Source organism: Triturus cristatus, chromosome 10, assembly GCF_964204655.1.
Source record: "Triturus cristatus chromosome 10, aTriCri1.1, whole genome shotgun sequence".
Lineage (NCBI taxonomy): Eukaryota > Metazoa > Chordata > Amphibia > Caudata > Salamandridae > Triturus > Triturus cristatus.
The window spans coordinates 445,763,008-445,789,187 of NC_140593.1; the positions used below are offsets into that span (position 1 = coordinate 445,763,008).

Genomic DNA, 26,180 nt, shown 5'->3' on the forward strand with positions numbered 1-26,180 from the left:
GAAATATACATTTTTTTTATACTCCCGGCTGATGAAATTGATTTTCTTATTGATTCTTTTTTAAATTCTCAAAGTTATTGTAATGGGTGTCATTAGATGTCACCCTATCTAAGACAAATTTATCTTGAATCACAGTTTTTTTTATGAATCGCTTGTAGGCACCACTCTAACTTTCTAAAAGTGGCATTTTCAAAAAATTTATTTAAAATCCGACTTTTCCATAAGAGAGGATTTTTCATTACAATTCCTAAGACACCAAACATGATCTTGTTACCTGTCCACATTTGGAGGTTAAAGCTTATTAAATGTAATAAGTTTACTTCAATGTTATCCTATGGGAGAGGTAGGCCTTGCAGCAGTGAAAAATGAATGTAAGAGTTCTTCACTTCCCGGGCATGTAATTCTTAAAAGTGCATGTCCCAACCTTTTAAATACACTGCACCCTTGCCTCTGGACTGGTCAGAGCCTCCTCTAGGGGTGACGTATATGTATTAAAAAAGGAAGGTTTGGGGCTGTCAAAAGGCTTCTTTAGCCAGGTTGAAATTACAGTTTAAAACTGCACACACAGACTGCAATGGCAGACCTGAGACATGTTTACGGCTACTTAAGTGAGTGGCACAGTCAGTGCTGCAGGACCACAACTAGCATTTAATTTACAGGCCCTGTGCACAGGTAGTGCTATGTTACTATGCACTTACAAGTAAATTAAATATGTCAATTGGCTATAAGCCAATTCTACCATGTTTTGAGGAAAGAGCACACGCACTTTGCCACAAGTTAGCATTGGTAAAGGGTGCAGAGTGCTAAAAGCCAACAAAAACATGTTCAGAAAACAGGAAGGTGAAGACAAAGAGTTTGGGAATGACCCTGAAGAATGGGCACAGTCCAACAGTTACAAAAGTTAAATATGTTGTGGTTGTTGTGTCAGTAATGACACCGAACCCGAAACCAGATCCATCCTAGAATATGACCTGTGATAACTCAATAAGGTGCACAACTTCTTGATGTTAGGGAGTGTTTGTCTCCAAATGTCATGTAAATTGTTTGCTGAAAGTGCCCTGATTAGGGTTATCAACAGTCCCTGCTTAAAATATCTGTCATTTCGGTGTCTATCCAAAGCAGTTGAATGAGCTAGATTGAAAAATTGTAAGAGTTTTAGGAGGAATTTCTCCTGGTTGGACTAAGATCTGAATTCCCTATTGTCCCGATTAGCATGACATATCTGCCTTTCTTGAATTCTTCTATATCAAGTGGTAGATCTATGTGTATTGCAACCATTATACCACAATTTTTTTTGCTTCACCGTGTAGTGTATTTTGTTTGAGTATAGCCTATGTTTCACTACTATAGTATATTTATGTAGAAAGTGTGTCTCTTGTCTCTATATTATATAGAGAGCGCTGTTCATAGTTTGTGGCACTTAACTAGGGAGTTAAAGACCCTGACTTTCCATGTTATAAAATTAACCATGATAATGGAGTTCTAAATATTCTGATATTTAGGGCTACTACTAGTGTCGCTTCCCTGCATCTTACAAATGTGAGTGCACATAGTGTTGTTGTTTCTATGTGTGTTCTTTTTCCTATATCTCTCTTTATTTGGCTATTTCCACCCTTAACAAATCCCCATTTATATATTCAAACATCAAACTTACAACTTTGGGTGGGTATTGGTACACCCCAGGTTTTGTAGGGAAAGCACACCCATGGCCATATTTCTCCCTTTCACCCCCATAAGGCCTCCCAACACAGAGAGCAGTGAACGTCATTAATATGTAGCTGACATTCAGGCCTATTAAAGAAAATTTCTAGTGTTGTAATTATAGAGGACCATATGTAAGTTTGGAATTTTTAGAGTTGTAATTATAGTGGACCATATATACGCTTGAAATTGAAACATAATTCCTCATCACTTGCAAGTGTTGCTTTTGAGGTCAATCTTGTTTTTTAAATTTCTTGGCATGCTTTGCTTATTCCCATATGCTCTTGTTTTATGTTTGCAGTCTTTTAATAAGAGCATTGGATTGGAGAGGCGCCCAATATGTCTTTCCCATCCTCCGATGTTCTTATTGTATGTGTTTTAGAGTCTTATTGGAATATTAGTGTGACTGGGTATGCCCATCTGTACTTGATTGGTTTTTTCCTCAGTTCTCTTGTGATTTCCTAAAGTGCTGTTTTTTATTTAGCGTGCTTTATGATAGGCCCTGGAATAAAAGTATAATTTAGTCTTAACTGGTTGAGTGCTCATGACAAGCTCAGCTTGTCAAGAGTCACAGTGGAGCTGTGCTCATGACGAGCTGAGCTCGTCATAACGGCCGCGGCCCGCCCACGCGCGATTAATTCCCCGCCTGTACAGGAGAATTAATCAGTGGGCAGGGTCGTGACGAGCTGAGCTCGTCATGAGCACAGCTCCACTGTGAGTCATGACGAGCTGAGCTCGTCAGGAGAACAGAGGTGCCGCGGCCTCCCCCCACCCCCCGCACCATGGGCGAATCACCCCCGCAGGGAAGGGGTTAAAATGTCACTTCCGCAGTTGAAAGGGCCATTTATAGAAATTACTCTGTCAACGTTGCTGAGGACAGCTTTACCATAATATCTCTCAAGCAGGTTCCATTATAAATCCTGTTGCATGGACTCTAACTATGTAGATTGGTTAGCCACCTTTCTCCTCTAAAATGTGTTAAAATAGTAATTGGTCTAACTCTGCTACATAATTCCCTTTTTTGTGCCCACATACAGTTAAAATCCTTATGTTATATTGTTACAATCTGTCTTCTAGGTCGTAACAATTGTCTCTGAGGTCTTCTCCACTAAGGAGAGCAGGAGCTGAGTCCAGAGTTGAGATCCTCTTCTGAACCTCACTGCCCATCATCTTTGTGTGTGTGCATATGTGAACATTAATGTGTGTGTGATTGCCATTGTGTAGCTCATCGATAAACAGTGTTACCCTAAAAGATATGCCTGCGTTAAGGACCACTAAAAGACTATGTTACTTCCCATCATATGGTGTTCCTCACTGGCTCAATTGGGCCCATTGCGGCGTGGTACTGGCCCTGAAATAATAAAGTGTTATTCTTGGCATATTAAATGTCATTCTTGGCATATTTTGGGTATTCTTGGTCTAGTTGTGATACTGGAAGCCGTCGCTCACACATTAGGAGCATAATTGACCTACGTTTGGCCACCGATTGACCTACATTTGGCCACCTCTGACATAAAGTGTGGGAGCAAAAAGGTACGCCAAAATTTAGACACAACCAAAATTTACCTCAATTAGAGTTCCCACATTCCCTGGATGAGACACTGTGTTAAACTTCAGTTTATTGAGACAATGTGTCCCTCCATTAAGCAACCTCCCAAAATATCAGAAATACTGTTCATTAAGTAAATGAGATGGATTTAATGGGCCCCTCAATAACTGAGTTCTAGATCAATTACAAGTTTAAGGATTTTATTAAAGAATAAAAATTTAAAAAACGGCACAGAATCAACGTCACAAAGGCACTTAATGCAGGATTATACAGTGTAATGCAAATATAAGAAATTATTGTAAGTTCTAAATGAGCAGAGAAAGCAAACTTTTGAAGGCAAAAACTATTTGTTGCACACAGGAAATTTGAAGAAATTAGTTTGTTTGCTCAAAATGTAAGAGGTATTTGCTTGAAAAATATTTTAGTGCTTTTCCTGACATTTCTGCTGGCAACCCCATTTGAAATATTTGGCTGGCCACTAGTGTATTGTTAACATATATGGTAACTATTGTACAGTGATACCCTTTATTTTTAGCTCGAGATGAATTCTTTGGGCCGAGGTAGCTTTCATAATAGAGATTACGGGCCACTGCTGTACAACTTTAAAACTGATAAGACAAAATAACCTACCTTGACTTGTGGAGACCAAGTGAGAAGATCAAGCAAGCCACTCCTTTCCTGCAATACCTTTGGGATATTCCCCTGGATGATATCCTTGAAGAAATAGTACCAAATGGTGTATTTGACAGCACGATGTTCAAATGAATTGAGTAAAACAACATAGCACAGAGACTAATGAGCGCCACCTTGGGTGTTTTGGGTTGCCCTAAAGTATTCCAAAAAAGTTAAATGAATTGAGTCAAACATTACATTTTATAGTACAACTTCCCTAGGAAACTGGCTAAAACGATATATGGTTTACAGCTAATTCGAGAAATCTGGTCAAGAAATTGTGGCATAAATGCCAACCAAATAAACATTAATAAAAGAACAACTTGCTGTGAACAGAGTGGATGGAAGGTCAAATTATTTTTCTCATAGAAGCATTGCATACAGAAAACAATCATCTTTTGTTGCGTTTTTTCACTGTAGGAGACTTTAAAAAAAATATTTTAAGATGTACCCCAAATGCAAGCCAGACCTACTGAATTTGCCAAGGCTTGTAATTGAAATCTTCACTCACTATAATCTAGCAATAAATCCTGCTCCATACAGCATACTCTTCCAAGAAAAAAAAACCGCAAGGTCTGCATTTTATTTTCTGTTCTGGCAGCACCACTTTAGAACTTTCTTCATCTGTTTCCACCTTCTACTAATAGCCACCTTTTTGTTTTTCAAACAGTTGGAAAACTTTGCTGTCCCTTTATCAGTTAATCAGATGTAAGTTTGTTTCTTATCATCTGACTCATATCAGATCTTAAAACTCCCAAAAACATAATAACGTAAACATTTCAGTGAAAACAAGCTTTGATGGCTTAAGTAATAACATTCTAGGTGTTCTCACCTGTACCACAGTTCAGGCAACATGACTGTGAGGGTTAAACGCTCTCTCCTGACATCTATTTATCTGGAGGTCATTATTTTCAATCGTCGTTAGATTGAGAACTGAGTAATTAGGTAATAGTCTCACCCATTATATATAGTGGTTAGAAGGCAGAAGAGATGTATGAAGCGCTACATCATAAGCAAGGTCTTATTACATAACAGAATTGAGGCACATATAAAAAGCATGACATTCTCCGGCCTTTCCCTTAAATCTACAGGTACCCACCTGCACAAGGGTCTAACAATTCTTGATGTCAATCAACAGAGATTACTAACAAATAATGCCTTTTTCGCACTGATCAGTTAATTGTCCTTTAAAATAAAGCCGGGGCCTAGGCTGTGTTGAGCCGGGCTGCACACCGGGGCTTTTCTTCACCACCTCACATTGAGGCAGACTCGAGGGGGGACAAGGCCACAGGGACAGCATTGTGCCTCACTGAATAACACGGCACAGAAGGAATTTGGTTTTCTATAACACCTCTCATGCAAGCAGTGTGTTCCACCCTTCACAAGGAATGACATCATGGCGTCTCTGAAAGAGCTGGGCCTTGAATGCTCCCCGCGCGCTGCCACTTGTCTTCTTAAGCGCCCCTGAGCTCGCGGGGCTGAACATGGCGGCTGAGAGCCGGCCCCTGGAATGCGAGCTTCAGTTCAGAGACTCTTTCCCAGCACTTCATTTTTGTCCAGGATGAACGGGGGTTGTTAGGATCCCCATTGTGTATACACCTTAAAGGTAAAGTTAAATATTGATGTTAAACCTGAAAGGCTATATGACATTGACCATATGTATAAATCAACATTTTGAATAAATATAAAGTGAGTTGCATACTACCTCGTTTTATGTCAAAGGTGAAGTGTACAAGTTACATAAAAAGCGCGCAGAGGGTGATGGTATTCTCGGGACTAGGATTCTAAACATGAGCTGCCTTCGAGTAACACAGCTCTGACTGATGCTCTAACCTTGTATAAAGTCTTGGAAGCCTAAAGTTCAAGATGTTGTTCCAGAGGCAAAACAGGAAAAAAAACTTGATAAAAGTTGCAGTTCCTCACCGGTAATCTTCATCCCTCCCAGCCCTACTTTTCCTCGCGCCAGTCCTGGCATACATGAGGAGGAATGTCTGCCATGAGGAAATTGCCCATTATCACATATTTGGGAAGAAAGACTTTTACTTACTTCTCAGGGAATCTTTCTTCCGTTCGTAGGTTAGCTGAAGACCTTCGATGTAATCCGTTGTCACACAGCCTGGGTTTTCATAGGCCATATAGCGGCGATGTGTCCAGGCCAGAAGGGAGGGCGAGCAGGAAGGAGGATGGGACGAGGAAAACCAGGACGTGGAGTAATGAAGATTACCCAGTGGCGGCTCCCCTGATAAGGTGGAGGAGCGTCGCCCCACTGCCATTCGAGCAGTGGATAAAAGAAAACTTAATTGGTAATAACACCATGTTATTATCATTTTATTTTTCCGGTTTACGGGGCAGGGTGGGGAGGGGTTTGGCTGAGTCACAGTCAGCAAGGGGAGGAGGAGTGGTGGGCACCTAAGTGGTCATGACTGCTTGACAGGCCGTCTTGGGCCGGCCAAACAGTCATGCGCACTTTATGATGTTCCCCACCAGACTGTAATGCACAACCTGGTGAGGAACATGCGCAGGCTCCCACTGCTTGTCTGAGCGCCCAACCACGACGCTCAGACCAATCACAACGCTGCACTGCAGCATTGTGATTGGTTGGGGCGCCTGTTTGTGCTTCATGCTTCAAGCGGGAACAGAAGAGGATGACACGAGGCGAGACAGAGGTCTAGGAGCAAGGGAATTCATTTTTAAATTCCTTTTTTATTCCCTGCTCCCGCCTCACCCGTGCAATTTGGTGGCAGCCGCCACTGAGATTACCGTATGTAATCTGAACATTACCTAACCAGTCTTTGGTATCCCAGTCCTGACTTACATAAGGATGTACAAATCAAATTAGCAGTACACTGAAATAAGAGTTGTAAACCAGAATGCCATGTAACCAACTTTAGGTGTCTAAACAGAAGCAGCCCAAACCCTCCACTACCGGAACCTAAGACATCCAGGCAGTAATGAGACAATAAAGTGTTAGAGTGTGCCCAACTGGCAGCCTTACATATCTTATGACAGGGACCCACTAACTTCTGTCCAAGAGGCAGCTATACTTCTATTCGAGCGACCTTAAACTCCGAATTCTCACAATCTATAGCTAAAGTAGCAGCCACGAGGATAGAGACTTTCACAGAAAGCCAAAAGAAAAGAACAGTTTCTAAAGGTCTAAACATGACACCTTGCACACCCTGTAAAACATAAATACATTTTGGAAGTTAGGGCAGGAAGGGTGCAACAAGGTAAAAGAACCTCTCCAGTGTACGGTTCCGGAAGATGCTTGGGTCATGGTATGGCCCAGGAGATAACAGAGAGGGGGAGGTAAATATCTTCAGCGGAGGAGTTATTGGATTTATTCTCTGAGCAGTCCTTAAATAAACTAATATCATCCCTTAAATTAACTAAGGTAGCCGGCCCAGATAATCTTCCAGATATTATCTAGAAATCAAATCCAAAATGGTGGGCTAGCTTCCTCTCTAAAGTCTTCGTTTTTATCACATGCACTGGAACTTTTCCAGCTAGCTGGAAGGGAGCAGTAATCAAGCCCATACATAAACAAGCACTTGCAATGCAATAGGTCTCGCATTTATAAGAGTTGGAGCTATTGGCATTATAAAATTACAAAGCCTTTTATTTATGTTTTGGTTTTAAAACAAATAAAAGGCATTGTCATTTACAATGTCAGTAGCATAAACTCGCATAAAAGCAGTGTGTGGAGTGCAGCAGTGTGCGGCATGCAGCAGTGTGCGGCGTGCAGCAGTGTGCGGTGTGCAGCAGTGTGTGGCGTGCAGCAGTGTGAGGCGTGCAGCAGTGTGAGGCGTGCAGCAGTGTGTGGTGTGCAGCAGTGTGAAGTGTGCAGCAGTGTGTGGTGTGCAGCAGTGTGTGGCATGCAGCAGTGTGTGGCATGCAGCAGTGTGTGGCGTGCAGCAGTGTTTCGTGTAGCAGTGTGTGGCATGCAGCACTGAGTGGCATGCAGCGGCGTGCAGCAGTGTGCGGCATGCAGCAGTGTGCGGCGTGCAGCAGTGTGCGGCGCGCAGCAGTGTGCGGCGTGCAGCAGTGTGCTGCGTGCAGCAGTGTGCTGCGTGCAGCAGTGCTGTGCAGCATGCAGCAGTGAGTAATACAGCAGTGTGCAGCAGTGTGTGGCATGCAGCAGTGTGCGGCGTGCAGCAGTGTGTGCCGTGCAGCAGTGTGTGGCGTGCAGCAGTGTTTCGTGTAGCATTGTGCGGCGTGCAGCAGTGTGTGGCGTGCAGCAGTGTGTGGCGTGCAGCAGTGTGTGGCATGCAGCAGTGTGTGGCGTGCAGCAGTGTTTCGTGTAGCAGTGTGCGGCGTACAGCAGTGTGCTGCGTGCAGCAGTGTGCTGCGTGCAGCAGTGTGCGGCGTGCAGCAGTAGGTGGCGTGCAGCAGTGTGCGGCGTGCAGCAGTGTGCGGCGTGCAGCAGTGTGAGGCATGCAGCAATGTGAGGCGTGCAGCAGTGTGTGGCATGAAGCAGTGTGTGGCATGCAGCAGTGTGTGGTGTGCAGCAGTGTGAGGCGTGCAGCAGTGTGAGGCGTGCAGCAGTGTTTCGTGTAGCAGTGTGAGGCATGCAGCAGTGTGCGGCGTGCAGCAGTGTGCGGCATGCAGCAGTGTGCAATGCAGCAGTGTGCGCAGCAGTGTGTGGCGTGCGGTAGTGTGCGGCGTACAGCAGTGTGCGGCGTGCAGCAGTGTGTGGCGTGCAGCAGTGTGTGGCGTGGTTTGTAAACAACAAGAAAAGCGGACATCAAAGGAAGGGTGGGTGGGAACGAGCATATGGGGTGTGAGTTATAACGAAAGTTAATTGTTGTAAGAGGGGATGCAGGAAGTGAGGCTGAGCGCGCGCTGGCGAAAGCAGTCTGCTGCTTTCAAGTCCGATGCCAGATGCCAGCTTCGGGCTTGAATGCCTCACATGCACTGGCCATAAACCGCATTCCTAAGGTCTTGTGCCCCTTACTAAATCTCTCTGAATGCGTGAGGCGGCGCACGCGCAGGAAGTAGCTGGTGGCAAATGGAATGCACGTGGTTGTGCGCGTAACCGCCACCCGATCCGCCTGGGAAGCCTTTGGGAGCATTTTCTGAAGCCCCTACATAAGTCTCGCTGAGCGATCACTTACGCGATAGCCAGGCGAGACCTAAAAAGGCCCAGACGATCCCAGGATCTTTTGCCTGATAATCCTACCTGATGTTGGAGCAAATTATACTCCAAAGTAATTTTTCTGTCCATAAAGGATTGGATAGAGGACAAAAATCTCATGCCCATGGAACAAGGAGGCTTCAAGCAGGGTCTTGGTACAGTTGAATACTGGTTTAGCCTGTGGGCCATTGGCCTGACGGCAATGGAAAGGTCAGGAAGTCTTATTTGTTGCTTTGTAGAATTTAGGTACGCCTTTCGACCTTTTGAATCACAGTATCTTGCGGGATAAGCTGCAAAATATAAATATTCTCCATAGCCTATTTGTAATCCTACAAAAACTACACTGAGATAATTGAGCTCAAGTTGAGTTGGGTTTAAACAGGGCATTATCGAAGAGAATACCGCTTAAAAATGGGTTGAGACAGGGCTGTGTTCTTGCTCCTACATTGTTTTCTCAAATTCTTGCGGATTTGCCACAAGTTCTCTCTGATCTTAAATCCTTCTCTCCGAAAATGGGGGAAGACATATTCCTTGCCTTCTCTCTGTGAATGACATGGCAATCCTTGCACTGACCCAGGTGGGCCTCCAATGGAAATTGGGACTGTCCAGTAAGTACTGTGTGGCAAATAAGCATAAGCTCAATCTGGATAAGACAAACATAATACATTTTGGGAAGAAGGTGAAACCATATAAGTGGTTATTGGGAGATAAAGTTGTGGAAGTGGTAACCTCCTGTAAGTATTGGGGGATGACGTTTAATAATAAACTAGACTGGGCCCTTCATAAAAAACTTGTAGCTGCCCGGGCAGTATCCACAATCGGAGAGCTGGCAAAATTTTAAAACGTGTTTGGAGGGCGGACTAAGACCCTGCTTTTTACTGCTAACAAAGCAGTGGTGTCACACTATGTCTATGCCGAGCAGAATTACTGTGTCTCTGCTCTGATGTAAAGTGGGATAAAAGTGAAGGTAAATGTTTGAAAAAATTGCTGGGCCTACCTAAAAGCGCAATGATTCCAACAATAAGACTAGAAGGGGACCTACAGGCTTAGAATTTTCTTGCTTATAAATCTACTATACTCTTCTGGGACAAATTTTGGGTCACAGAGAAAAAAAAACAAGCATTTGCAATGCAATAGGTCTCACATTACTGAAAGTTTGAGCTATTGGCGTTGCATTATTATTTGCAAGGCAAATGGCTCAAACTTTCAGTAATGTAAGACCTACTGATTTGCAAAAGCTTGTTATTTTTTAGTATTTTTAAACCTTTTTTTCCTCTCCGCCCAGAGGCTGCACTTCTGAAAAGGAAGACATTTAAAGGCAAAGTGTTTTTGTTATTGTTTTTTTTGATCCATTTCACAGGGGAACAAATAAATGAAAGGAGAGGAAAGAGAGGAAGAACCATTTGTTGAAGTAATGGTTTTCCCGCAAGTGAGGAGGAGCGAGACAGAGCGAGAGAGTGAGTAAGAGGAAGAAAGGGGGGAGGGGCAGCAGCAGATCAGGAGAAGAGAACATTGTTGTTTAAAGAAAGAAAAGACAAGCATTTATAATGCAATATGTTTCATATTTGTTAGAGTTAGAGCTATTGGCGTTGTAAATGATGTTTTCTACCTATGTGTTTTGTTTTGTAGTGTAGTGGATGTTTGCGGTGTGTAGTGGATTTATGTGTGTTGTATTGTAATTTTTAGTTGTTTATTTGTGAGGTGTGGAATTGTGTGTTGTGTATTTATTTAGTTGAATTATGTGGCATGGTGAATAGATAGTAGTGAGAGCTGTAGAGAAGAGATAGAAAGGAAGACTGCAAGGGATAGTTCGTTTGTGAAGATAGTGATTATTGACATCGAGATAGAGGAGGAGAAAGAGTGTATGAGAAAGAGAAAGAACGGGAGAGCAGGCAACAGATGCCTAAAGAGCTATTTTTGAGTATGTAGAAAACACCCTAAGAAGAGGAGGAGAGCTTGTGTTTGAGGGAGTGAAAGTTTGAAAAGGCACGTTTTATGTTTTTAGCGCGTAAATTGGTCCTGAGAAGTAAAGTCGATTATTTCCTGTTTATGTGCACTGTTCCCTTAAAGAAGCTGATGTGAAAACAGGAGCAGAGCTCTTCCGAGATTGGGGATGACTGAGAGCTAGTGCTTGTCCGAAAAAGAGAGAATGAAAGCAGATTTGTGGAAAAAAAGACAGAGGGGCATATTCACGAGGAAGTGGCGGTGAGAGGCGTTAGCCTCCTAGGCTTAACGCCACTCACCGCCACTTCGGAAATGCCAGGCTGCACCCTATTCTCAAGAATGTATGGTGCAGCCTGCCGTTTCCCCCTGCGATGGTGCTAAGTCTCACGACTTAACGCCAACGCAGGCACCCTTGCACCAGAGTGCAAGGGTGTGCAAGGGTGTCTGCGAGCAGGGAGGTTTGTTTATGTACAGGAAGGTGTACCTTTCTGCACATAAACAAACCTAAAATGCGGTTTAGTAACTTACATGTGTGCTGCTTCAAGGTTTGTTTATGTACAGAAAGGGACACCTTCCTGTACATATACAAACCTTGATATTTTGCTATTTCCATGTGTGCTGCACAAGGCAGCACACATGGAAATAGCAAATACGAGGAGAAATTAAGCATATCCCCTCATTTTGCCACCTTAAGATCAGGATTTTTCTGGTCTTAAGTTCGGCGCTGCCACCTATTATCGCCGCTCTTGATAATAGGTGGCAGCATCGAATTCAAGGGGTGTTGCGGTGGTACGCCCACCGCTACACCCACTGCACGCCCCCTTTCACACTAAGTTTAGCGTGAAAGGGGCCCTATTCTCAAGGCAGCGTTAAGCTACTAAACGTGGCTTTAAGCCACTTTAAGTGGGTTAACGCTGCCTTAAGAATAGAGCGCTGGCCCTATCGCCACAGGAACGTCAACAAAAGTGACGTTCACGTGGAGATAGGGGCTTGAGAATATGCCCCAGAGTGTTAAAGTTATCGCAGGAAAATGAACAGAGCTCTTCCGAGAGAGCCAGAGAGCGTACACCGCCATGGTTTTAGTGTTTCCATTCTGTCAATGTAATGCTGCTTTTCTTCCAGTAATTATAAGACCACAAGTTCCATAATGCAAAGGTAGAATGTGTGTATGAGCTCCCAAGGCGCGGCTTGAGACGACGTGTGATATGCTGCCAACTTGTTTAGGAGCCGAGGATTGTGCTTCCCTACAGGCTGTTGCAGCTCTCTGATTTATGAATTAAAATGTAAGGAGTAACGTGAGGCGCCTTTTACATTGAAATCCACTCACTCGGCACCAGCGGGACTCTGCTGATGGCTGCCCACCCCGGATGAGAGTGTTGTGAAAAGCTGAAAGAAGTGTCATGTTCGCATTCCCCTAAATGTGTCCTAAAAAGCAACGTTGAATGTTTTTTGTTGCTGTGCAGCGGCCCCTTAAAGAAGCTGATGTCCAAACAGGAGCAGAGCTCTTCTGAGAATGGGGATGGCTGACAGCTAGTGCGTGTCTGAAAAAGAGAGAGTGAAAGAAGATTTGTGGAAAAATGGAAGACAGAGTGTTAAAGATATCGCAGGAAAAATTTGTAGAAAATGGATGAGAGAAAGAAATGACAGGAGGCTGTGGAAGTATGAAGGAGAGAGAAATAGTGTACAAGAGTCAGGAGTGAAGAATACAGAAAGGAGTAAATATGAGATGCACAGGGATACTGTGGCAAGAGTGCAGAAAAGCTGACGAGTTTTACAAATGTAGTGAAGGGTAATTTAGGGAAAATTGCATGTTACGGAATAAAGTCCTGAGTATGCTGTTTAAAAGTAATGCCTTACAAATAGATGACTTTTATATGAACTGTAGGTGATGTAGGTTGGTTGAACTGCTAAAAGCTTTATTTATCTTCTGGCCAAGAGATAATGTTACCTATTTTGCTAAGCTGGTAAGGGTGTGCCCAACTCACTGTACTCTTCCTTTAAGAAAATAAAGTCATCAGCTGCTGTTGTCTTTTTAACCAAAAAATGCGGAGCCAATTAAAAACAAATGTTAGTTCAGACATGCTACTTAAGGCATGTTCAAACGCAGCTCTTTCGTTTGTGGAAAAAAGACACCTGCCAGAAATACGGTGACAAAAAAGGTATTCAGGGCCTCGCCACCAGGGCCGGCTCTAGGGCGGTGCGATCGGTGCCACCGCACCGGGCGCTGACTTGGGGTGGGGGCGTCATTTTTACAAGTATATAATCATTTTTAAAGCACCTGCTGCCGCGTTCATGGCCTCCAGCAATTTTCAGGCATCAATTAAAATGTCAAGAAAACTCTGGTGATTAATCCTCTTCCTGGAAAGAGAACGGAGGTTTGTCTAGTGGAAGATTTGACTCATCCTAAGGTAGCGCAGAGGGTTAAAATGCCTGCTGCTAAGAACGTGTACTATGCAGATAACAAAGTGCATATAATTTAAGTAGGCCAGTAGGTTACTGCTTCTGTAAGAGAGCTCTTTTTGTAACTTGTCATTTATAAGTCAAAATCCTAATATAGAACATTGAGTTATTAACTGTCATTAAAGAACTGCTTGCAAACTGCAAGGTATATGTTTTTTGCCCAGTTTTTCATCATCCTAATCGTGTGAAAAGGGTTAATTTGGGTAGAAAATAATAATTATTATTAAAGAGAACCCCTAACAATGATGTTATGTTTTAAATTCTGAATGTGTGCTTTTCCAGAATAAGTACTCTTAAACTTTGTTGCCTACAAGTATCGATGAGATGTCACTCCTACACCTTGTAGTCCTGTCTGATGTACCATTTCCTATAGACTGATTTACATACGTATGTGTGTGTGATGTGAAGTGCTCTGACACCTTACACTGGTATGAACGGTACTATAAAACTAAAATAATCTGAGAGACAGTGGTTATGGAGACTTGAGGGGCACTGTTAAAGAGTGCTAGTGAGGGTATCCGTGGCAGAGGTGTTCACTGGGGGGGGCGCCAACAGACATTGTCGCACAGGGCGCCACCAGTGTCAAAGCTGGCCCTGCTCGCCACCCATCTGTGGCCAGAGTGGGCTGTGGCAGCTCCGATGGCTAATGCCCTAGCAACAGAGATGTATGCGTTTTCACTGGTTCACACATTGATGCACCTTTAATGTTTCTAGGTCGATAACAAGAGTACCATTTATTTTGGGGGCGGGAGAATCAGAATTAATTAGTGAGTCGCTACTCAGCCACAGGAGGAGGTGAACAGTTGCTGGCGAATAAAAATTGTTATTCCATTTGCTGCAGGCAGAGTTTATCCCCAGAGCCTCGAATAGTTCCAGCAGTTGCCTTGAGCAGGGTACAATCTATAAATTGGAATACAGGACTCGCTCCCGGCTGTTTTGAGGCTGTGCAGAAGACAGTTCTGATACCGGCACATACTCTGTAGCAGGTGCATTAAGCCGCTGAGCTACGGGCCACCGTGCAGTGTTTATTGGAGTTGGTTATGCTGTTGTTCAGTGCTTTAAATAACATATGAACCAGTAGGCTGGAGGCTCGTGCGCACCGTCTCCGTCTTGTTCCATAAAGGGGGGTGTAGGCCAGTGTTGAGCAGTCAGCTGCGTGAAGGATGCTGGGACGAGTAAGTCCACACTTGTGACAGAAGTGAAACTGCAAGTCCCAGCATGCTTAGAGCTGCTGTCTGAGATAAAGCACCCTCGCTCCATGACACTACTTTGTGTCCTGCCTCGATGTCCAGGCTTCTTCGCGCTGGACCCTGCAACTGGATTGCCGAGTGGCACCTTAGTGGACTTTGAGTGGCTGGCGGCTTGTCCTACACCTGCAGTGCTGATGCAGTTAAAAGCAGTGGGAGGGGTGCTTATGAGGTATCTGTGTACTAACCGGGCCTCGCTACCGGGCTCTGCCACGCTTACGGAGTGCTGGCTATGCTGCCTCCAGGGCAGGCTGTTCCATCTCCCACTGCAGACACTGATGCCCGTCGTCAATACTGCTCATGTGCCCCATTGCGCGCATGCGTATCAGCATGCCACTTTCTTTCAATTCTCTCTCACTTCAGCAAGGCGGGGTGCAGCCGCCAATAATGTCCGATGTTAAAGTTAAAGAGCAAGCGCTGAATGGATGAACTTTTAAAAACAAATAACTAATGTAAATATTGCGAGCCGCTAATAATAATGGTGCGCGGCTGCCGTTAAAAGCACGGCATGTGTGCTCTTTAAAACAAGTTACAAGAAAATGTCGCGTTTGTGGCCGATTGCTGTGAAACTGTCAGGGCTGAGTTCAAGGCGCTGGTACTGAGGCTCCTTCAGTTAAAAAAAAAAAACACGCCCGCGAGTGGTGCGCGTGTACGCACCACAGCGAAACATGTGTTTTCAATTATCGCGCCCGTGTCTGGGCACGATAATTGAAAACACATGGCCTTTGGTGCACGTAATAGACACCAATAGGCCATGGGTGGAGCAATGTGCCCGCCTTTGGCCTATTGCGTGCCGTCATTTTGAAAAACACGCACGCAAAGGCCAATTGCGGAAGACAAAAGGAAAAGCACACGCACTAGCGTGTGCGATTCCAGGCTCCGTTTTCAAACCCCGGACAAAAGGACTCTCGCTGTGCGAGCAGTGCTGCGCAATGCATCGCTAGGCGCAAGACCTAAAAAATCTCAGTCATCTGCGCCAAAAAAGTAGTTACCAGCAAATTAAAATGGGCAACGAGGGTTAAAAACAGAATAGTAGCTATTGCGGCTAAATTGAATGTTGGGAAATTTCAGGTCTTGGCGCTGCCTCATCTTTCGAAGGAGGATTTGAAGAGGGAATCAAGGCTTGCCGACTTACGGTATTTATCTACGAAACCCGCAGCCTGTTATATGATGGAGCCCTGAGATAATCAGTGAGTATCCTCATATATATATGCATTTCCTAATCCCCACTTACGTTTGCTACTATTAAAATTCCAGGTCGCTTTAAACCTTTGACATTTTGCACCCTTTTAGATATGGAAAATAACTGTACTGGTGGGATACGGTCTAATTATTTTAATGTTTATTTACTACTCAATTGTCTACATTTTCGCAGAATTAGTTGTCAAATTCTTAAACCACTCTTTTTAAAATACATGTATCATCATAATGAGGTGCAGAGGGCATTTGTAACAGAAACCTTCAAGGACTCATGCAGAGAAATGGATTACTTAAGAAAGTGAACACCACAATTCTTTAAAACTGCAATCTGCTGCTCATTGAACCCCTGAAATGGAAGGAGCTAAACCCTTCAATAAACCATTACGAAGGAAAAACCAGGATGAAAAAGGGATCACACAATCTAGGATCTAAGTAATCTTTCACATGACAGTATGTCTTACATGGATCCAATGTTTTACCTAGCAAGCTATACTGTATGGCATCAAGGACTCCTGAAGATCTATAGCCACAACTGTAGAACAACCCTGAGACTGTATCCCTACCTGTTCAAATTACAATTTGTGAGGTGAAGGTGGCAAAGGGCAGATGGTGAGAGGTTGGGATACTGAAGAGGACGAGGATCGTCTAGGAGGTGAAATGTGGAACGTATGTGCCATTGTCATGTGAAGAAGGTGTGGGAACCATGGATGCCACAGCCAAAAGGGAGCTTTTAAGATCACTGATGCCATCTCCACCCAAACCTTTCTCAGTGTACTTGAGAGGAGAGGAATAGGAGGTAACGCAAACAGAAGGTCCAGGGTCCAAACCAGAGACAAAGCCAATACCTACAGGCATTTTGACTCTGAAAAGAACTGTGGAAGAAGAGCGTTTTTGCTGTGCCAAATATGTCCAGTAAAAGGAGGCTGACTAGGCTGCTGCCAGCTGAAATAACTGCAAAGACAGATGGCATGTCCCCGAGGACAAAAACACCCGGGTTCAGCATTCTGCAACTTGGTTGTCAATTTCTGGAAGATAAGATGACTGCAAGAAAATGTGTGTTTTCGCCCATAAATAGGTGGTGGCATCTTTATGTCAAATGATCATATGCTCGGTGTCTCCTTGATGGTAGATGTAGGCATCTGCTAACTGAATTTCAATCCTGAATAGGTCTACGTGGCCTTGAAGAACCAGTGCAAACCCTAAGAGAGTATGATGGATGTCAAAGTTCTCTCCTGTTTGAGAACTGAAGACTTTCCCTTTTGGACCACTGACCTTACAAATTGTTACCCTTCAGTGTGGTTCACCTCCTCCAATAATTTCACATCTGTTTGAGAATCAGTAGTGTCCGAGGGAGCCAAAGGAACGCTTTTTAATAAATGTTCGGAAATTAACCACTAACATTAACCTCCAGGAGTCACAAGAATGAGTGCTTCACAATCCATTGAGTCCCGACTCCAATATGAATGGAGGTGCTTCAAAAGGGGCATCACATGCAACCGAGTCCAGAAAGCCACTGCAGTGGGTTCATGAGACCTCAAACCTACAGCCAGTCCTTGGCTGAAGCTGAATAACACGTCAACAATTTCCAGAGCTGGGTTAGGAGGCTTCAAGATCTATCCCCTAAAGGAAAGAAAAAGCCAAGTCAGACTTTAATATGGCCCCAATTAACTGATTTGTCTGAGCTAGAACCATCTGAGATGTTTTCAAGTTCAGAAGAAGCACCAGCTCATGAAAATGGGAGCACCCTCTCAGGGGCTCTGATTCTACCTTAAAAAACTGAATAGGCAGGAGTTAATCAGTCCTTGTTTGAGATAAGATAATGTATAATTTGAACACCTTGAATTGTAAAGAAGTTACCACCAGTATAGCTTTTTGAAAATGTGAGGTACAGATGATATGCTGAAGAGGACTCTGAACTTGTAATGGTGGCGACCCACTGAAAATCTCAGGAAACACTGACACTTTGGGTGAATGGGAATATGAAAGTAGACACCCTTTAAGCCTATAGTTATTAGGAAATCCCCCACAGAAACGAATGGTATCACCGACTGCAATTTTCATCTTGAAGCAGATGTGCAGATATAGTGGTTGACCTCGTTTGAAATCCAGGGTGGGTGTTAAAGGTCCTTCTGCTTTTAGAACTAAATGGAGGTGGGTTTAAATCTAGGCCCTTTTTGCTCTGGAGAAACTGAAACAAATGAGTTTGCAACCTCCCACAAGGACAGCTGAGGCATTGTCATCTAGGTTTGGACTGGGATTTGGCAGACAGCGCAGTTCCGCAGCTTTAGATTTGGCTGCAAAAGGGACATCGTCCTTATGGAGAACCTTGTAGAACACCTCTAGGTACAAAGGAATGGATCTTGGCTGGTTTGATCTGAAAATGCTGAAGTAAGTTCTGCTCTTTGGCCATCTTCTGGACTAAGTCATTAAAATCTTGAGCAACCAGTTTTTGACCAAAAAATTTTGATGTGAACTTAAGGCTCTTTGACCCCCTTCCTCCTCCCATGATTTCATTGTAAGCTGCCTACGAGCATTCACAGAAGCCCTAGATAAAGTTACAGGAGACCACAGAATATCAAAAGTGATATCGGATAGAAGGTTGGAGAAGCATTCCATTTTACCAGCAAAGACGTTGGATCTTATTTTGTGGATGCAATCAAAAAGAGATTAAAAGTCTTTCAGCGAAGCCTTTCATTGAATAAGCTGCATAGGCGCTTAAGGAAATGTTTGATGCTGCATACGATCACTTCAGCGACCCTTCAACTTTTTTATCCATAGGATCCGGTGGGTCACAGAGGAAACAGAGGACATGCTTCCAAAAAGGAATTGAGCTTAAGAATTTAAGGAAAGTGATTATCAAGCTCTTCCAGAGGAAAACTTGTCCTGTTGATATTCTTTGATAGCTTCAAAGGAATCCCTTTTAGAATCGATGAGAAGGATGGGAATCAATGGATGGGGTTTCACAGTGAGTGTAATAATCACCCCAACGTTGTAGCTCAGGTTCCTGTGAACCCAGCAGCTCACAAATATGCTTCACAACATCAGTATGTTGAGCACCTTAAACATACTTCTCTTAAGGAAGTAAATCCTGATCATTGTTATCAGGGTTCAGTCTTTTAAGGGGAGGAGGAGCAGCTGCATACCTCAAAAGCAACAGGCAATGCATCTAGAAAATAGTTCCTGCAGTTCAGTATGAGGAAGGGAAAGCACCTCTTTCTCTTCTGGAGTGATGGGATCCTCAGACATAAGATGGAATTTTTCTGTACACATTCTTCCCTCTATACTGTTTGAGGAAGACCAAGAAACATACCAGAATGTACAGACACTTAAATGGTGCTACCCCTTTAAAAGAATGCCTTTACATTTGTAAAATAATGACCCCAGTGCTAAATTTGAGCTGGTGGTTTCCAATGCTCAGCACGGGCACTTAATCATCAACACCAGCGCTTTTCAGGAGCAACAGTTAAGGCTCCATTAATTTATAGGGAGATTAAGTGATTTGCCCATTATCACAAGATGTTAAGCCGACGCTGAGACTCAAACCTGGTTCTCTCGCCATTACACCACATCCTCTCCCCACATTCATGGTTAGTAGCTGGTTCTGTTTTAGGCGGTAATAACAGGATAAATGGGCTGGTGCAAGCTGGCTCCTGACAAGAGCCATGGGCACTTGTTTTTTTTACAAATAAACCACTGATTGACCCTATAAGAGGGCCCAAAATGTAAGGCAAGACATTAACATGTTCTGCCCTAGCAACACAGGATGCATCAACACTAAAGACACATTCGAGTAGGTAACTTTTTTAACAATGCCTGTTCTGTACTTTAAATATGTGCGGAAGCAGAGGGAGTGGTGGTTACCTTCCCTGTGGGTCCAGCTGTAATTTGTGAGTTGGGAAAGTAAAGTTGTTCCACTCATCCTGAATGCAGGTGGGAATGGATCTACTATTACCTGGACTACCGCCGCCCCTTCCACCTATAGCACTTGAGCGGGGTAACGCAGATTCCCCTACAACCTGCTCAGTCCTTGCTAAAGCTGAATATATGCAGCAATACCCAAGTGCCAGACTGGAATCCAGACTGGCTCTCAGTTTCCAATGTGAATAAAGAACCTGTCCGATACTGCAGGGCAATAAATACGTTTAATAAACATGCAAAAATGAAGCACACCTTGCACAGCAAGAACTGGGCAAACTGTGGGATGGATGGATTACTTTGATTTACCTCAGCCACTGGCGATCGCTTGGACCGCGAAACCAGTCCATCGTTTTTCATGCCACTCTAGACAGTGACCTACCTTATCCAAATCTGCACAGAATAGGCTCCTCGCGGGAACAGTCCATCCCAAACTGCTACACAAGATTCCCTCCAATAGAGATCACAACCAACCCTGCACAGAATTTGGCCTATTGGGCCTCTCCAATAGAGAGTGTGGAAGTTTTTTTTTTAATGGGCAGTTTTAGGTAAAAGAAATTATTTTGAGTACTTATTATTTTTATGATGAATTCTAGCCATAACCGGTGAAATAATAAAATTACATCTGAAACAATTTTGCTCAAAAAGTTATGTGTGTTTATCAATGTGATTGTGTTGTGCTACATTTTTCTATTGGGACACCGTTTTATTAAAATGGATGCTGCAATTTCTGATGAGGTGGTCTAACTGCTCCTCCTCATTCCCCTCCCAATCAATGCCCTCCTTGAATGTTGTCTCTCCCCACAGTCTTTGTTTCCGCGGAGCACTGAACACTGTGACATAACTAGTTACTCTCCTTCGAGTGAACGTACTGTGAATGAAGCTTTCTTCGTGTTCTGGATGTAACAGTTTCAAGGCCCTTTCGCTGTAGAGCTTCCTGCTGTGGGCCTGGTAGAAAACAATGGTGTATGGGCTATTGGTTGACTGATGTAACACAATGTGTTGTGCATCTCTGGATAGCAAGAGTGAAGAAGCTGCTCGAGTCTTTTCTAGAGGTGGGTTCGTTTTATTTGCATTATAATGATGTATAATTCTCCGATCTGCTTAGAATGCGTTATCTCTCATTATGCCACTGTGAGTTTGCAGTGTTTTGTTTATTGCTTATGTCAGAATTGTGTATAGTGGTTTTGGGAATGAGCCAGAATCTTTCCGAGTTCCTCCAGGAACTCTGCCTCATTTAACAGAGACTTTCTCCCTCCTATTAGAAATGCTTTTACTCTCCTTTGTAATACTGACTATTATTTACTAGACATTTTCTCTATTTCTCCTGAAACTTGGGGGCATATTACCAAGCCAGGCGATAAAATTATCGCCGCTTTAGCGGCAGAAAACTATCGCTAAAACGGCGATAATGGGCTTGATAATATGCTCTATGGAATTCCAATTGAAGCCCATGTTAGATGCGAAGGACATCTAACCTGAGGTTCAATTGGAATTCCATAGGGCATATTATCAAGCCCATTATCGCCGTTTTAGCGGTGGTTTTCTGCTGCTAAAGTGGCGATAATTTTATCGCCTGGCTTGATAATATGCCCCCAAGTTAATTTTCTCTAATGATTTTGCTGTTCTCTTGGGCTTTGTTTTTTTCTGATTTTCTGATCTTGTACTCTTCAGCTATGTCTGATATTTTAACTGTATTCTGTTCCGCTTGATTTTTGAGATTTCATGATACAACTCCTTAACTATTCCCTGATCTAGACCTCAATTATCGTGTACTCCTAGTTATTTTATTACTCTGCTAATTTATGTTGGGGCTAATGATGAAAGGGTGGTGGATGATGCATCACAAGATCAAGGGTGATCTAAATGTTAGGGTTTTAGGGTTCATTCGAATATCGGGGTTCTGCTCCCATAGGTGCAGCTTGAGTTTGGAAAACAATGGACTTGAATGGGGCCTGAGTAACGGCTGAGATTGTTTCAAGGATTCCATCTATCACCTTGTTGCTGTTGTTCCTTGAGTGTAGTTCTGGCAGATGGGGACTCTGGCCACTTGCTGGTATGGGGATGACAGTGTTGAGGGTGACACAGGCTCTCTGATATAGGATAGTCTCCCAGAGGATGTTGCAAAACAGGGCCATAGCCATGGAGGTCCATCAAGGTCCTGACTGCACTTAGTTAATATTTCCCCCTCCATGCTACCAAATGATGTTGGCAATGAGATGATTTTATGAACTGTCTGCTTAAATGACCTGCGTTCCCTTGGTATTCACACTAAGGCGGGCGCGGCTCTGCAATCACAAGCATGTCTCTGGCTGGGGAGAGGGTGTATGGAGCTAGCCATCTCCTCCTTTAATCAGAAAAAGGTTGGCTCTTTAAGCTCGGATGATTTAACAACTTACAATTTTTAACTAGACCACAATCAATTCTGCTTCTGAATATCAGATTCCAGCTCTCTTTGCATTTCTTATCTGCACCAGGGAGCTTCGGAGAGAGATGTACAAACTCCTCAGAGGTTCAGCTCAGGCGAGGTGTGAGGCCATAGAAACCAGACAGCAAGGGAGTAGCTAAAAGCACAGAATACGTAGTGAGACGACCAACCAGTCTGTCATTGTGCATATGAACAAATGTCCTGCTTGTGTGTATGGCAGTGAATTGTATGCATCTGTTGTGAAAGAAAATTATATTAGTGTGGTCTAATGGTGAGGCTGACCACATGGGATGTAATTTGGACTTTCCCATTTGACCAAACTGTTTGATGCTGGACAGGTCATGATGTTTCCATGCCCTTCAGTTCATATTTCTGAAAGAAAAGAGTGCTGAGAAGCAGGCATGTATGACATGTCATATATATAGCCAAACATGTATATTTACATTATCTGTTAGCAATATCGCTTAGAGTGGGCAAGGACTGTACATTTATTGTATCCCACGCCCACTGCCTGCACACACCTTACTGTAAAGGTTTGTACAACAGTGGTGGATGATGGGGAGAGTTAAAAACACTTCTTAGCATATAAGGAGCATCACCAGTACTTCTTGCACTTCTCAGATGGGCTGTTAAAATCTAATGACACTTCCCTCCGTCATCTAGAACTAAAAACATGAGTAATTAAATCATAGGATAAAAGCAGTGGGGGGATGGGGAAAACAAGAAGAGAAATCATGGGCAGGGGAGAGAAAAAGGGGGACTGAGTAAATGTAGAGAGAGTGAGAACCGAGTGAAGGAAGACAATAGAGATAGGAAGGGTTCTGGGATAGGAAGAGTGAGCAGGGGAAATTAAGAAGGTAAGAGATGAACAGGGCTATAGGGAGGAAGTGAAAGAGGCAGACAGAGCAGTGAGATATAGAAAGAGGAGCATAGAAAGAGGAAGGGAAACCGAGAGGGGAAAGAAGTGATGAAGACAATGTATACAAGGAGGAGAGATACAAAATATGTGAAGTGGGCTAATGGGAAATAGGACATCAAGAGACAGGAGGGATAGAGAGGAAGATTGGCAGAGTGAGGGAGAAGGTAGAAGAGGAAAGTGAAGAGAAAAAGGGTACAGGAAAAGAGCAGAGAAAGGGAGTGAAAGAGAACAGGAGAAGGGAGACATAGACTGATATCGAAGGAAACTGGAAGAGTGTATTAGACACCATTCGAGAGAGGGATAGAAGAGAGTCTTAGAGGCAAGAGATCACAAAAGAGAAATGACATAAAAGACACATGGGAGAGGTTGTGAAAGATGAGAAGGGGTTCGAGTGCGGGTTGAAAAATGTCCAGTTATAAATACGGTGGCGAGGCTTACTGGACTCTTGTTTACCTGCTTCTTATGTTGAATTGTTACTTGCATGTGGGAGACATTATCTCGCTATTTTATGATTTCCTTCAATTATTAGGTAACTTACTTGTTCATGATATAGTCAATGTTCAAGTGATGTATGCTGCCTACGTCTCTCCATGGGGAGCGGAACTATGTACCATTGTTGTCAGCGGGCTGTGCTCTGTAAGCATTCAGGTTGATGCAATTCCAAATTTGATAGAGTGTTATGTCTTTTTTCTTTGAAACTTAAAAAAAGGATGTAATCATTGTTTCTGACTCATCGTGTTTGTAAATGCACAGTCCTGCACTCAATTTCTGAGCATTTTCCATGTGGGAAATCACAAAATTGAAATGTGGTCTTTAAAGCCTATAATGTTTTGGCCAACAGAAGTAGCTCAATGTGTTTGCACGTCTTTTCTAAAAGTACCATCAGGATGAAGGTGAGCACCACTCTCAATTTCCAGGTCTGTGCTTTATTTGGCTATTGAGGGTTGTGCCATCCCAGATCAGCCCAACCTTCCCGTTGTGTCCTTATGGGCACATCCCAGGGAAATAACTAAGTGCTGGTTGTGTCCTTACCCTTGAATTTTTTTTTGTTGCCATTTTAAATAACTCATACTTGGCCCTAAGGCAATAAGCTCTATTACTCGAGCATCAGATGATACTACACAGTTTTAAAGATTAAGGACATTAAGCGATTTGCCCAGAATCATTGGATGTTGAGTGCAGGCCATACTCGAACATTCTTCATCAGTTCCAGAGTCAGCAGCTCTGGTCTTCCCCTCCTACAGAGCAAATAATAACAAGCTGGGAGTGGTCCACCACCAGCCCCTCATTCAGAGAAGCTGACTTCGGCTATCATGCACAAATAAATGCATTTGAAACCTCTTCCTCTTACCTTCTCAAATGAGCCTTTGAGAACTCCCTCTTTATCAGGCAACACAAGGACAAGCAACAGGAACTTTGGATGAACAAAAACATAGTCGCCCTACGTTTTGTGGACAGCCAGGAACTGTCTGATCAAGTGTTGTTCTTCATCCATTCTTCACCCAGTTTGGTGTAACTTAGATCTGCTCACGGAGGAAAAAGTTGTGTGGCATGTTGCATCCAACTACTAGAAATTGAGAACTCCAGTATGAGCTCGCATTTCCTGTTCCATTTAACATTCTGAAATAAACATTGTATGATGTGATGGGAGCCTTGTTCCGAAGTGTTGGCCACAAAAACCGACATTTTTATAAGGGTTTTTTGATAATCCAGCTGTTTGGGAAAGGTCTCTTTAATGTCTGGACTGCTTCAAACCCCATGGGATTATTTGTGGAGGAACTTGCAAAACAGGAACTTTCTGCTCCAGGGATGTCACAGTACTACCAGTGATATTCGTGGGATTATACTGTTGTAAGAAGATAATTGCAGAAGGACCATATGAAACCTTGTTTGTGACAGAGGAGGAGGCTACTCTCATAGCCCTATGGATAATTTCCCCGATACGCTAAAACATGTGGCACTTGGAACTATTTCAAATCAAATCAATGTATTAATTTATTGGACTACAATTTCATACAAACTCAAAGAGAAGGCACCTGTGAAGACCATCAGCAGAAACTGAGGGGCCTATTTATGAGGCCGTTTGCGTCACTTTTGCACCACGCATGGTGGTGCAAAAGCAAAGTAAACCTTATGACAGATTTTTGAAGCCATGCAAAGCCACTTTGTGTGGCTCCAAAAATGTGGTGTAATGCAACACAGCGCAAATCACTGTTTTGCGTTACTCTGCCTTGGGAAGGCGTTCCATGGACATTGCGTGGGTGTTCCCACACAGCTCCCATGGATTTCGATGCACCCCCCAATTTACAAAAACATGTAAAACCTGAGGATGCATCAAAATCTTACACCTTAGGTTTGAGATATTTTGCAGTGTATCTGCCCAGTGCTGAACATTGCCCTTGACAGAAAGAGAAATGTACATCTTTTTGCAAATTGTTGCACCATTGAGCTCCTCTGTTGTAATCCACAAACTGCTTCTGATGTATTAGCTCCAAAAACATAAACATATTTAAAGCCTCAACAAAAGCTCCCCAATGTCCATCAAGTGTCCTGCAAAGAGTGAAATTCAGTAAACTCCGACCCCATGCTCAATGCTGACATTTATCTGGGTCACGATTTTCTATATTTGGGCTGATGAGATAGTTATACCCTGTGTAAAGGGCCTTTGATCAAATATAAATGTTACTTCCTCCCATCTATCATGAATCCTTTAACATAACTTATACTGGCACCAGACAGACCCTTGCTTCTAAACTGGTTTATAAAGATTCTTTCCATTGTTGAGTAGGTTGTATGGTTCTGGTCGGTGTTTAAGTGAATAATAAGGTGTCTCTCTTGATCATCAGTAAACAGAGAGTTTCATAATGATAAATTTGTGTGTTTGTCTGATGTTTTGCTTGACCTTATTGGTCAAAATAGTTACTAGTTAGCGATTTATAACTATATATTAATATTATCAAGATAAGTGCATGGAATACATATTTGGGAATGTATTGGACGCCTGGTAATTC

General features: G+C 43.3%; 1 pseudogene; it reads left to right on the forward strand.

Moving 5' to 3' along the window:
- LOC146789592 (large ribosomal subunit protein mL44 pseudogene) overlaps positions 1-25,118 on the forward strand; it is a 30,629-nt pseudogene extending 5,511 nt beyond the window's left edge.
- The last annotated feature ends 1,062 nt before the right edge of the window (positions 25,119-26,180 follow it).